A 12,995-nucleotide genomic window follows, 5' to 3' on the forward strand; every position below is an offset into this window, starting at 1 on the left:
TCTTCATGTATTTTCAAGCCCATAGCGAAATCCTGGAGTTTATCACTCTTTTGTGGAGCTTCACCAGAGAACCCTTCCAGTGCAGCACCCAGCTATATCAGCAGCACATCAAATACGTGACAGGCAGATTAAATCTGAGCATCTTGTGGTGTGCAGCTACAAGGGCACTGGACAGCAGTGCAGCAGGAACGGGATGTGCAGCAGAAGTTGCACCTTCTCATATGTATTACACAGTATAATTTAATTTCATATAGAATTTTGCTTCAGGAGGGAATAAATGATCCCTGTCTTTGACTCAGTATCATCAAGAACAAATTCCTAGAGCAGGATTATCAGAGTTTAAATATTTTATATTTACCTCATTACTGATAAGATTTTCAGATTAATTTGTTCAAGACAAATGGAAACTCATAACAACAGACAAACTGGTTTGAAGCATCAGGTTATGTGATAACTTCACATATCACTGTGCTCTCATTCACCTCTCTTTATTAAAAATGAAGCAAAGGCAGAGATCACTTCGCACCAGCGACTGGATCTCTCTTCGCAAAAGTGTAGTAGTTTCTTAAAAGTTGAGACCAACTGTAGTAAGCACTCATTTTTGCACATAACTTATTCTATATACACAGAATACTGTGAGAAAAACATAATTTCAGGCCTGTCTTTCCATTTATCCTTGTGATGCCTCTTCACAGTATTTGCACACCTTGAGAATCTGTATCAGAATTAGAGGGATTTCCTAGAATGTCTTATTTCGAAGATGTGGAATATAGATTATCAGAATAACTTACAAGTTATTACTTGGGGTTTTTTTCCAGCATGTTAATTGCTCTATTCACACATGGAAGAGTTACAACAGATCAGCCATGAGCTGCAGTTTATTCAGCTGAAGGTTATGATGATAAAAAGGGTTTTGAATCCAAGTAGTTTTTACAAGTATACCAACATTCATTATTTCCTAGAAGAAGGTGAGAGTTTATGCTCCTAAATTATCCTTTCGTTAGATGTAAAGGACACCAAATTAAGAGAAAGAGTGGAAAAAAGCCCCACTCAATAAAGATGTTACTAGATAGTGAAACAGTTGGCATGAAAAGCATGCCAACTTAGGCAGTCTACAATTTAATCTGTTACGGAAATACAGAGATATTTAATAAACACCAAGCTAATTCACAGAACTATGAATTTAAAAATGGATCATTTGTGATCCAGTAAACTGAAACCACCTTTATACTGAAACAGTATGTATCTTTCCTAAGGGAAATGGGTCAAGTATGGAAGGAGGAATAACCTAAACAACTAGGGGGTACAAACATTTAATGACTACATGTCCAGGATGCAGCCTTAGTGTTTCACTTTTGCACAGCTTTTTTCCTATCCTACACCCCAAAACCACCACAACAAAACAAACAGCAAGGCAAACAAAATCAAAGCTCTGCAGGTTCACTGACAACCTCCCTGTGTCCTCAGTCCAGACAATGAACCTCGCCCAGAAGAAGTTGCTGTAAAACCGTTGTCTCCTATGGCCTTACTTGGTTATGGCTTTAACATGAACGAGTACACAGCACTAAAGCTATATATATCAAACCTGCTTTGTTCACAGCCTGATTGCTAAACCACAACAGTTATCTCTGTGTAAAATACTGATGGTGATAGATTTCACAGGAGCTGCAGGGGAGGTCAAAACAACAGCTTCCCACCTGTAGTTACTCATTTTCCCTTAAGATGCATCTTGTTCACCTCACCAGGACTTGCTTCCACTAGGACTTAATCATGATATAACCACTGCACATAAGCTATGCTATGGTAGAATACATGGATATTTTAGAGTGAAAAAAACTGCCAACATCAAAAAAAGTGCTAAAAAAAAAAAAAGTCGCAAAGAGTGCCAACGTCTGAATTTCTACACGGTATTTTTCCCTTATGGTAGGTATCTTTGAGAGTTTAACTACATGCAAAACAATTTTATATTTCTTCTTGGGGCTGGGAGGAAGTACAAGAAGAGAAAGTAATGGAATAATCCTATGAAAATACCCTTCACGTGCACAAAGCAATTCCTACTGCAATTTTATGATCCACATAAAGCACAGATTTTATATGTGTGCCTCTCTAATTCACATTATATTGGCAAGCCTCCATTGACATCCTCAACTGCTCTAGAGTCATGATCACCAATGTCCCCTCTTACATCCTGGCACACATCCAAGATTAGCCCATTTTCAGTTGTGTCCTGCATTTTACCCATGGTTGTTACAGCAGTTAGAGTAGTCAGGGCTGGTGCACCTGCAACATTCTAAACCACCTGCCGGTGAGTCCTTAAATACATGTGTAGACATGTAGCACTTTGGCACAAAGGACTGGCTATACCCAGAAAATGCAGCTGACTTGAAAGCAAAAGAAAGAAGTGATGCAGGACAGCTGGTAAGTCTAGGGCACATGTCCCTAGAATTCCAGTGGCTTCAGGAAACATCCCATAAATCACTGAAAAATTACCCAAATACAGATAGCCTAGCAGTGCACTGAGATATTTGACCAGATCTAGTCTGCAAAAGATCATTAGATTTACTTTGCTTTCCATTCTTTAAGTGATCACAAAGAGAAGGAATAAATTAAGGAGACTGATCCTAGTGAACAGGTGAATGATGTAATAAAGTAGCTCAAGACTCGTATCTCTGACATGTATCCTTAATAAATACTGACTTTCAAATATTTTATTCTGCCTACAGCCACCTATCCCAATTTCTGAATATGTTATGAAATGATATATACATATATATAGCAGTATCTTGTGATTCTGAGCCCCTCCTCTGTCGAGAAGGCATAGACATGTATTGTGACACTGGGTGCACGGAAACATCACAGCAAAGAAGCACCGCAGGTAATAGCAAGCACGTACAGTGGGAGCGTAATTCCAACACTCAGCACACAGAATGGTTTGTACTACAGGCTGCAGAGTGGGAATACTACAGAGTTTTTGGCAAGACTGCCTTCTTCAAAACATTTCAGGAAACTCATGCTCTTTGATGATGATCTCTAGCTCATTAAGAATAAAGCTTTTAGTTTGACATGGATGATGCATGTGGCAGGCTTTCATACAGAGAAATGGCACAGCAGATCTCACCTCATACAAATGGAGAAAGCTAGAGAGTGATGGTTTAATTTTAAGACTACTGAATTGTTAGAGAGCATATTTTGAACTCTAATGATTATTTTTAAGCTTTTGCAAAGACAAATTAAAATAAAGATATACGACTTTTTAGGAAGCTGCTGAAGCTGTGTTTTGGTTTGGTTTTGGGTTTTGTTTTGTTTTTTCTGTTTTTTTGTTTTATTTTTAACTAATGCACATACTTACACAAATTACAGACTGAAAAAACAAGACATTGCACAATTACACATGAATACCTACTACTTCTGCATCTCAATATATCTTTCCACCTTTCCTCAGGCACTGGAATGCTTTTGTGGAACACAGTTTTACTAAAAGAGCACAGCAAGACATAGGAGAGTTTGTAGTGACACAGGTTCTATTCTTGGTTCTACAACTGCTCTGCTTTGAGCAATTTTCCCCCCACTATGTATCTAATTTTTTTCCTATTTTTGTTCTCCTATACATGGATTGTGATCTCTCTATCATTATCTATGATTTCTTGATTGTCTCTCACCTAAATGGCCTTTTGCACAGTGGAAATCTCATCTTGCTGGGAACTTGAGCTTATTGTGGACCTGAAGGCACAAATTCAATTTCACTTTCTTCTTGTTCTTGTCAAATGTTAACACAGTCCTTCAGAGAGTCATCGGCAGTCATCATCTTCAACTCCTTCTTTTCCATACTCCATAATTAAGTAAAGGGAATAATTGTTCTGTAGGTCCTTTGCAAACATGAATATGGCATGCAAATCAAGGAACAAGATCTGCGCTTAAGGTTCTTCCTAAATATCTAGACTGGATGTTTCTCTTACCCCATATAATTTAAGCATATGACTCCTGAAGCATGCTGTTGAGAGGACCAGTGTTGAGAGTACAAGGTCTGTGCCTCCACAGTAACAAAATCCCTTGTAACAGCATGGCAGCATAACAACAGGAAAGCAGCAGTTAATGAAGTGCTAGGATTCCTTATCATTTAAAGATGCCTTCCCTGTCCTGCTACTGAAGTGCCTACACGTCAGCTGCTTTAGTCCACCATCTGCATGTCAGTGCATATGTCAAAGGAATTAAATCTTGCACTAGTATGCTGAGCTGTGAATCATATGTTGACAGACTTTTGCTGCCCATTTGGATGAACATCCTGGTAAGACACTATTTTAAACTTCATACTCGCATTAGCACAGAATACTGCTAATATAAAAGGTTCTGCATGAGAAATAAACACAAAGCTAAAGCTTTTCTTCTAATCTATGTTCACTGGGCTCCAGTTGTGAATGGGACTAGTCATGGACTACCAGCCTTTGTCAAGATTTTGCTTTTTTTCTGATAAATTCCTCTCCACTGTCTGATAAAGAGCCAGATGCTACTGCTTCTTAAGTCACCTGGTGTTTTGCCACTGGCTTTTAATGACATCAGAAACAAGCCCAACCCAGGAATATTATTTCTTATCTACATTAATATAAAAATATTTCTGTTTGAACACTTAAGAATGTACTCTAAGTAACCATGATAAGATGACTTCACTTGGTGCTTTACTTTCTGAAAATAGCACTGGAGATTAAAGCAACCAAAAGTGAAACAGAATTTGTCTTATTCTGAGGAAACCCAAAAGGAAAGCTGGCTGCTTATCACTCCATCCCAGTGGGCATCACTTCATGTACATTTAACACATGGTTAAATGAATTCTAATTATTCGGTATGAAAAGATTTTATACAGGACCAGGACTCAACAAAACCAAACAAATACTGCTGGATCCCCAGTACAGAATCAAAAGAAGCATAATAAAAATTGTTTAACTTGAAAATATTTGGGAACCTGGAGTGCTGGGAAGTAGCTTTCAAACTTCTGTAGTTCTAGTATTGTGGTAATTACAGCTAAATACAGCTGCTTCACGCATGGACACTGAAGAGAATAAAACCAAGAAAGAAGACTAACCGAATGAGCAAATTTGGGGAAAACAGAATCTTGTTCATCCAAACAATCAACATTGAAATCCCTTAAAAATACCAGTTCACTTACTCTTTACTTCTCTAAGTTGTGATACAAGCTGCACATAAGGTCCTTGAAAGCTATATACTTACAGTCTGAGCAAATTTAGTGGTTATACAAAGTGCCAAGCTAGTCGAAGCTCTGTAAACCAAGAGAACTTAGTTGAGGGAAGAGGCAGAAGTGTTACGGACTTCTCTGCCCTGTCCAGCCACATGCTAGTCTGATTGTTATTAGCTACATTGAAGGGAGTTACGGTACCCTTGTTCACAACTGACTACTGCAAGCTCAACTGAGATCTTTGTTGCCTGCCAATATCCAATGCTGCTCAATCAGCACTGACCTGGCTAACTCTTGAACCATTGTTAGTCTCTGCTACCAGTGTAGCAGAAATAATTTAGAAACCAGCTGACATTAAATATTCTAATTCATGATACCCTGTGGCAGAGGCAGTGTGTAAAAAAAGAGTTGGACTTCAACATTATGGCTGTTTCTAATAAAAAGGCTGTCCTGAAAGTACGCATCCATTTTTCTTTATTTTTTTCTAAAGGATTTATGTCAACTGTTCTGAAAAACACAGATTCTTCCCTGTTTCTAAACCTTTTTTTTTCATACACCAGTATAATTACCACGCTGCCGCTCTCAGAAGAAAGCCCACTGTTTTCCTATGCCTGAAATGCCTGCAGCAAGTGGGGAATACATCATGTGCAATGTTCAACAATGGTACATGAGGGTCTGAGGTCTCAGTATCACTGCCCAGTGTTTCATCTAAGCAGTAACACTTCATGCAAAAGCATGCAGTATAGCCTCTTGCGTGCCCATCTGCTAAATGCTCATTGCCATGCACTGATGACTGAATGGAAATATATTATGAAACTGAAGGGACACCTCAAGGTTATTAGGCCTAAAAATGGACCTACCTTGACATTTTCCCCATATTGAAGGCCTTACCTTAAAGAGGGACATTCACACTGAAGCAAACTTGAAAAGAGAGAACATTTATACAAAAAGAAATTTACTTGGCCTGTACTTTCCTATGTTCCTTTTGGTACTACTGAATGATACTGCATTTTACAGGGCTTCTTCCCTACAGCATAAAGGCAAAGTCATAATTCTGCATGTATGATGATACAATCCACTGTCACCAAAAAATAGAGGCGTGCCAAAAAACCCCACCAAAACAGTATCATGACTTCCCAACACGAGGTTAAAAATCCCTTATTAAGAAGGACTGTTAGCAGTCATGTATGAAAACAAATCTGAGATTATAGAACTTATGTTTCAGGCTAATATACTTCAGAGTTTTCTCCAGAAACGTGGTCCCTCTTTAAGGATTCCAGCCATATTTCACAGTAACCAGACGGTTGCTGCAGCAATTGAAGCACACACCTCTCCAATTGAAGACACTTTCGGGAGCCGCTCAGTGAGGCATCTGCCCATGAGGCAGGTGTAGGCTTTGCCTGCTTGCCCGTGCAAACAGGGCAGCTGCACGCTCCGGAGGTGCTGATCTGTATTTACTGTTTATTACCCAGTTTCCAAACACTGTGGGCATCTGGCTTGTCATAAGTCATCAACAAAGGGTTGCCAAAATTTTGCCAGTTTTTCACTTATTCAGGGGAGGGGTGAAAGAAAATTCCCAGTGCTTGCTGACTCTGGTTGGAACCCACAATCATTGGCTAGGACTAGAATTTTGTATTTATTAATTATTTCATTTCAAACCTTTGCTGCAGTGCAAAACTGAAAGAGGACACATTGCTGGCATCCTTAAGTCAAGACTTAACAAGGGAGTTTAGGTTCACAAGGAAACTGCATACAGACAATGTGGCACAGATAAAGATAACTAAGGGGGGAGGGACTTCGATAATGGTTTATGATTATCTTAGAGTTACTGGAACTGACAGAGAGGTGCAAATTACTGTAGGAAATTTGAGAGTGAGGATCAAGATGAAATCTGCTAACACTGAGGTCTGGTATAGCATAGAACACTCTTCCAAGGGAAGTGCTACGTGTTCAATCACTGTTAAAAGCCAAGCTGATCTTGAGAATATAGTTTTTAAAACTTCTCAGTCCTGTTTCTTCCCTGTCACAGAATTTTGCATTAAGCATCCTGAGATTACCACAGAGTGGAACCTGAGGCATGAAAAGGTTAGGTGATGAACCCTGGATGACATCATGAGTTTCGAGAAAATCTAGTGAAAACTTACATATCTTGCAATTCTCACTTCTCTGGTTTTTGCTGCTAGAGCAACTCTCTACCCCTGAGAAGTCAGAATTGAAGAAGGAACATACAAATATTCTAAAAAGATTCCCAGTGATATAACACTAGGAATGGAAGAGGCTGCAAAACGAAGGGAGTCACATTAGATTAACTAAATGGGCTGGCAGCAGCTGCTGTTGCTCCATACTGCAAGATACAATTTTGGAATAGACTATCTTGTTCATTCCATTTCTAAGGCTCTTAAAGAAAGGCAGCTTTTAAAATAGAAACCCAAGAAATTATGAATGCATAGTGAAAATTAATGTATTGTTCTGTGAAAGCTGCACATTCACAGTAAATCATCGTAATGCGATTATTTTGTCAACTTCATCTCCATAAAGCCACACTATGAATAGATTGCCACAGGCACTGATAAAGCCATTAGTGATGAAATTTTGGCTTAATTGCTAAAAAGAAATACATATGGCAAACATCTGTTTTACCAGGCTTTGTATTACCCTCTGGATCATAGCTTTTTCATGTTGAGGATGTCTAAGTCAAAGTCTGATTTTCCCAGCCCTGACATTTACAACAGGGTGGATGAAAATGGCAAGTCTGTCTCTTTGCATGCACATGTTTGAAGGGCTGACAGTGAAAATTCAGCCTAAAAGGTCAAGAGTGTTCCTGTGGTGAGACTGTCTTTGCTGTGCCTACCAGCTTCCTCTGTCTCTTAGCTCCTCGCAGCACTCTGACCCACTGTGACCAACAACAGCTTAAGAAATTCGCTGATTTTATTATGCTGGTCTGGTCTAACTCTACAAAACCCAAGACGAATGGTCTAACTCTACAAAAACTAAGAAGAAATCCCACAGAGGGATGAAATACATCTCCTGTGAGGAAAGGCTGAGAGTTGGGGTTGTTCAGCCTGTAGAAGGGAAGGCTCTGGGGAGACCTTATTGCAGCCTTTCAATATTTAAAGGGGGCTTATGAGAAAGATGGGGGCAAATGTTTTAGTAGGGTCTGTTATGATAGGACAAGGCATAATGGTTTTAAGCTAAAAGAGGGGAGATTTAGACTAGATATAAGGAAGACATTTTGTACAATGAGGGTGGTGAAACACTGGAACAGTTTGTACGGAGAGGTTGTAGATGCCTCATCCCCAGAACCATTCAAGGTCAGATTGGATGGGGCTCTAAACACCCTGCTCTAGTTGAATGTGTTCCTGCTCACTGAAGGGGTTTAGGCTAGGTCACCTTTAAAGGTCCCTTTCAACCCTAACTATTCCATGATTCCATGATTCTATGAAATATTTGCTAATATGAGGCTACCACTGACCTTTGCTTCCCTGTCTGAAATATAAGCTTTTCCAGTAAATAATAAGTTGGGACAATATAAATTTCATCAATATGCATTAAAGGTGAAGGGGCAATCTGTTTCAGTCACTGTTTTTAATGCATATTTTATTATTTGGTATGGGATAGACAGGATCATCCCATCATGTCACTGAGCAAGATCTATCATACTTAGCACCATATCAATTACTTCAGCACGAAATTAATCTACTGCACCCTTGTTTCATTAATAATATGGCAGATGCACTTTGAAAATGGAAATAACCAATTCAACCAAGGCAGGAACAAAACCACAGAAGCAAAGAAAGATAAAGAGCAATGAATCACTGAATCAAGACCTTTGTGGTTCTTGGGCAATAAATTAAGTTGCAAACCACAACTTGGTCTTATGGCTACTGATTAGGCAAATATCATTCTCCAAATGGAATAAAATTTTAGGAAGAATACATGAGACAAAATAACATAGGAATAAAATGCTTCAAAGAGATTTCTGTCCACAACACTTGCTCTGGAGAAAAGATATGTGTCTGCACTAAAACTGTACTTATTTCTTGCATATGCAATGACATATTCATGTCTGCATTAAAAGCAGCAGGGAAGAATATGATTCAGAAACTTTCAAGACACTCTGTGAAATTCTAAGAATTAGCTTTTATGAACAGCGGAAATGATCTTCAAGAAACACTATCAAGGTCACCGGAGCTTAGATGTAACAAACAGCCTCTTCATAGCTATTCAAAAGTTCACTTGATTTCTAATGTACATGCCCCAGAGCTATTACTTCTTCTTTAGTAGCTTAATGTTTATAATAGCTCTGCATTATATACCTTCAGTATAGTAAAACATAATACATGTATAAAAAGATTAATTTTGCCACTGAAAAGCCTCATAATTCTGGATTTATGAAAGGAAGTACTGGTAGATATTATGCATTATAATACTGGGCCCCAGTGTATTATCACCCCTTTTCATTCTCTATTCCAAGGAATTAAGCTGGAGGAGCAGCCAAAGATCCTTCACAGTAGGTTTCAGGGCCACCAGTCTGCTTCCAGATTGGTGGATCTGTCTCTGCCTAGCACAACTGGTGTGGCACTCCTGTCACTGTTTAACAACCTAAACCTCTGTCATTTGTATGAGTGCTTTGCCCAGGGCACTCTTGCAAGCCTTCAGAAAACAGTTTTTCAAGGACCTTTTGGACTTCAGTAATTTTCATTCCAAGCCTGAAAACAGGGAAGAGATTTCAGCTTCCAAAACATCATTAGAATAATCAAATAATGTACAAACTAGAAGGACATGAATGGTATATTTCTGATGTAATAAGGAATATATTTGCATCCACCCACAGCACGAATGAGATTGAAGTCTGGCTAATAAATAGCCATGAAATATTTCTTCTAAGTCCACTTGAAAAATTCAGACTTAAGGCTGGCAGAGCTGAGGAGGCGTACCTGAACCATGGAGAAGCACAAGCCTTACAGTACCATGTAATACAGCTCCTCAGAGAATCTGTTATGCCAGAGAAAGGATAAAAGGTAACAGAAAAGGAACACAGCTGCGCTAACCAAGGAACTCGTGTGTTTTGGGATCAGCAGAGTAGTGAGGCAGAGCTGAAGCAAGGTTTGTTTCCATGCTCCATCTCCGTGATCTCCCTTGGCAGATTATTCCATTGTCTGATGGGACCTCAGTGTCTGGCCATTTTCCCTAATGACTTTACTTGCTTAGTGTCAGCATTTTATATTGCCCAGAGCTCATTTGAACAGACCCTATGTTGTTGGGTTGGTTTGTTTGGGGTTTTTTGAGAGTGTATATGATATAGTAATTATAAAATTTCCCCCCTTAGTCATCTTATTGGTTGGTCAGAAAATAGATGAATACCTGTGTAAATATATGCATTCTTGCATGGGCAAAATTCTGTATGTGCATGCAAAACTCAATTTGAATGCACAAAATGACGATATATGCATTGTGTGCTTCTTTCCCTACACATATGTACACTCACATATCACATGCAAGAATGTCTATTTTCTGACTAATAATCTGGCCTCTCTTTCTTATAGCTGATTTCATAGATCTAGGCTCTCTTGAACATAAGATTACACATATATTGTTTTAATCCCCTCTTAATTTTAAAAGTCACTTTTAAATAATCAACAGCACTTTATCAATACTGAAAGATGTTAAATACCAGAAAACATTCCAAACACAGGCATTTGTTATGTTTTTCCCATAGTTATTCCATAGCTGTGGAAGTTACCCTTGGTTATCTGAATCCATGAATCTCAATGCTACACCCACAACTGAATTTAGACAGGAACTATCTAGATTTTAAATAGACTTTATTTCATTAGTGTTCATGTTCAGTCCTCTTTCCTGTGTTTTTCAAAGGGAGTTCAATCTCTTCTGGCTTGGCAAGCATCCAAAATCACCTTTTCAGCATTTGAAATTTACTGCCCTGGATTACTTTACTGTTTCATAAATTGCATTATTAGTAATTATATTTTGTTCATATCATCTTTCTCTCCAGCCTAGATATATATCACACTTTTAGCTTTCCAACTAGTAAATTGTTCAGTTTTAAGAGGACAAGTAAAAATTTCAGTATGATCTTGCTCAAAGATTTCTACACAATAACAAAATCCAAACAATTGCAATGTATACAGCTGATACAGAACAGCTGATGGATCATAAACATAGTGTAAATATGTAAGGTATACTCTTTCTAAGTGTAAAAAAGTTATCAGTAAAAGTTGATAGGACCAGGCCACTGGGGGAGATATCTTGGAGAGAGCAGACTGAGAATATGAAAATAATAGGGATGCCTGTAACATAGACTACATATTACCTGAATTCACCACCACAAAAAAAGAGTTCATTAAAAAACCAAGCATACAGAACTGCTAGACTGGAATCAAATTTGGTAGAATAAAGCAAGTTGGCATATACAATATGGGAAGAAGTAGTATGAAAATCTGATGTTACAGAAGCAGCCTGAAGACAAACGAGAAAAGGTGTAAATAAAGATGTGTAATATCACCCTAACAGTAATTAAAGAGCAAGCAGCTGTCTTGAAAATTATACAAAAGACTACTTTGAAATAATCTGAAATCATTACTAAACCTGACATATCCAACTAAAATACCATTAAAGGAAGGAGAAAAAGAACAAAACAACAGGAATTAATAAAATATGAATGGCTTTACAATATAACAGCACTGAAATAATTACCAGAAGGAGAAAGAAGCTATATTGAGAATGTAGAAGGTATTTATATTAGCAAGGAATAAAAATACCTGATACTCTAAATACCTCCTGACTTTAAACAAGGACCACTGAAACAGGAATACTTACAAAAATAATAAAGGCCCTGTAAAAATGCCTATTGTCAAAGGGACCGTGCATCTCAATCAGGAAAGAAAAGCAGCAAATAGACTAGTTGTGAGGAATCTGGAACTTACTAGATGCAGGCATAAAGTGAAAATTATTTTGGAACTGCGCATCCTGATGTGATAACTGTATTACCAAAATGCTGATAAATACTAAGCAAAGCCACAAAATTTACTGTGAGATAAATTCGTGTGAAAACAGGAAAAGACATATATATTGAGAGAGACTTCTCCAAGTGTAGACTTGAGGAGTCACCTCAGGCTCCTGTTCTGGACAGGCAGCCCCACTTTCAGCACCTACATAAGGAACTTGGGGAAATGCATCTCACTGGACTAAAAGTAAATGCATTAAATGCAACAGACAACAATTCTGCAATGACAGAGGGGACTTTTTCACTTCTAAATTAAAGTTAGGATTCAGTGTTGAGCCCAAAGTTGTTTTACTTATTTATTTTTAAATTCCTTTCTACACTATCTAAAGAAAAGAAACAAACAAATACCTTGATTGTATTTATAGGCAAGTCAAACATTGTAATCAGGAATGTGCAAAGTCAAAAGATACAATGCAATCTCAAAGGATTTATCATATAATTATTCTCTTCTACTGTTCAAGCACAAAATTAACAGCACACATTCTCAGCTGAAAAGCTGATATTTGGTGAACTGTATTTTCATCCAGAGGAAGACAAGAGTAAGCCATGAATTTTTGCTTGGCTTTTGTAGTTTCTGCATGTGGGGCTGCTATTTATATGTTTTTGTTAAATAGGAATACTTGTTTATTACCTAGGAAAATGTGAGTACATCAGTTTATCTAATCACGATGTATATTCTTTGCCTCAGAAGCAGTTTTTTCAAGTATCTTCAGTTAGAATATTATTAATCAGAAATTCTTTCCTCTGCCTTTCACTACAAAATCCAGTGGCCATTGGCAATGC

At 38.0% G+C, this 12,995-nt stretch overlaps 1 protein-coding gene across 1 annotated transcript in view; it reads right to left on the reverse strand.

Moving 5' to 3' along the window:
* The window catches only part of PRKCE (protein kinase C epsilon), a 286,416-nt gene that overhangs the window by 7,865 nt on the left and 265,556 nt on the right, over positions 1-12,995 (reverse strand). The gene's annotated exons all lie outside the window — the stretch shown is intronic.

The sequence above is a fragment of the Strigops habroptila genome, chromosome 10 (genome assembly GCF_004027225.2).
Source record: "Strigops habroptila isolate Jane chromosome 10, bStrHab1.2.pri, whole genome shotgun sequence".
Lineage (NCBI taxonomy): Eukaryota > Metazoa > Chordata > Aves > Psittaciformes > Psittacidae > Strigops > Strigops habroptila.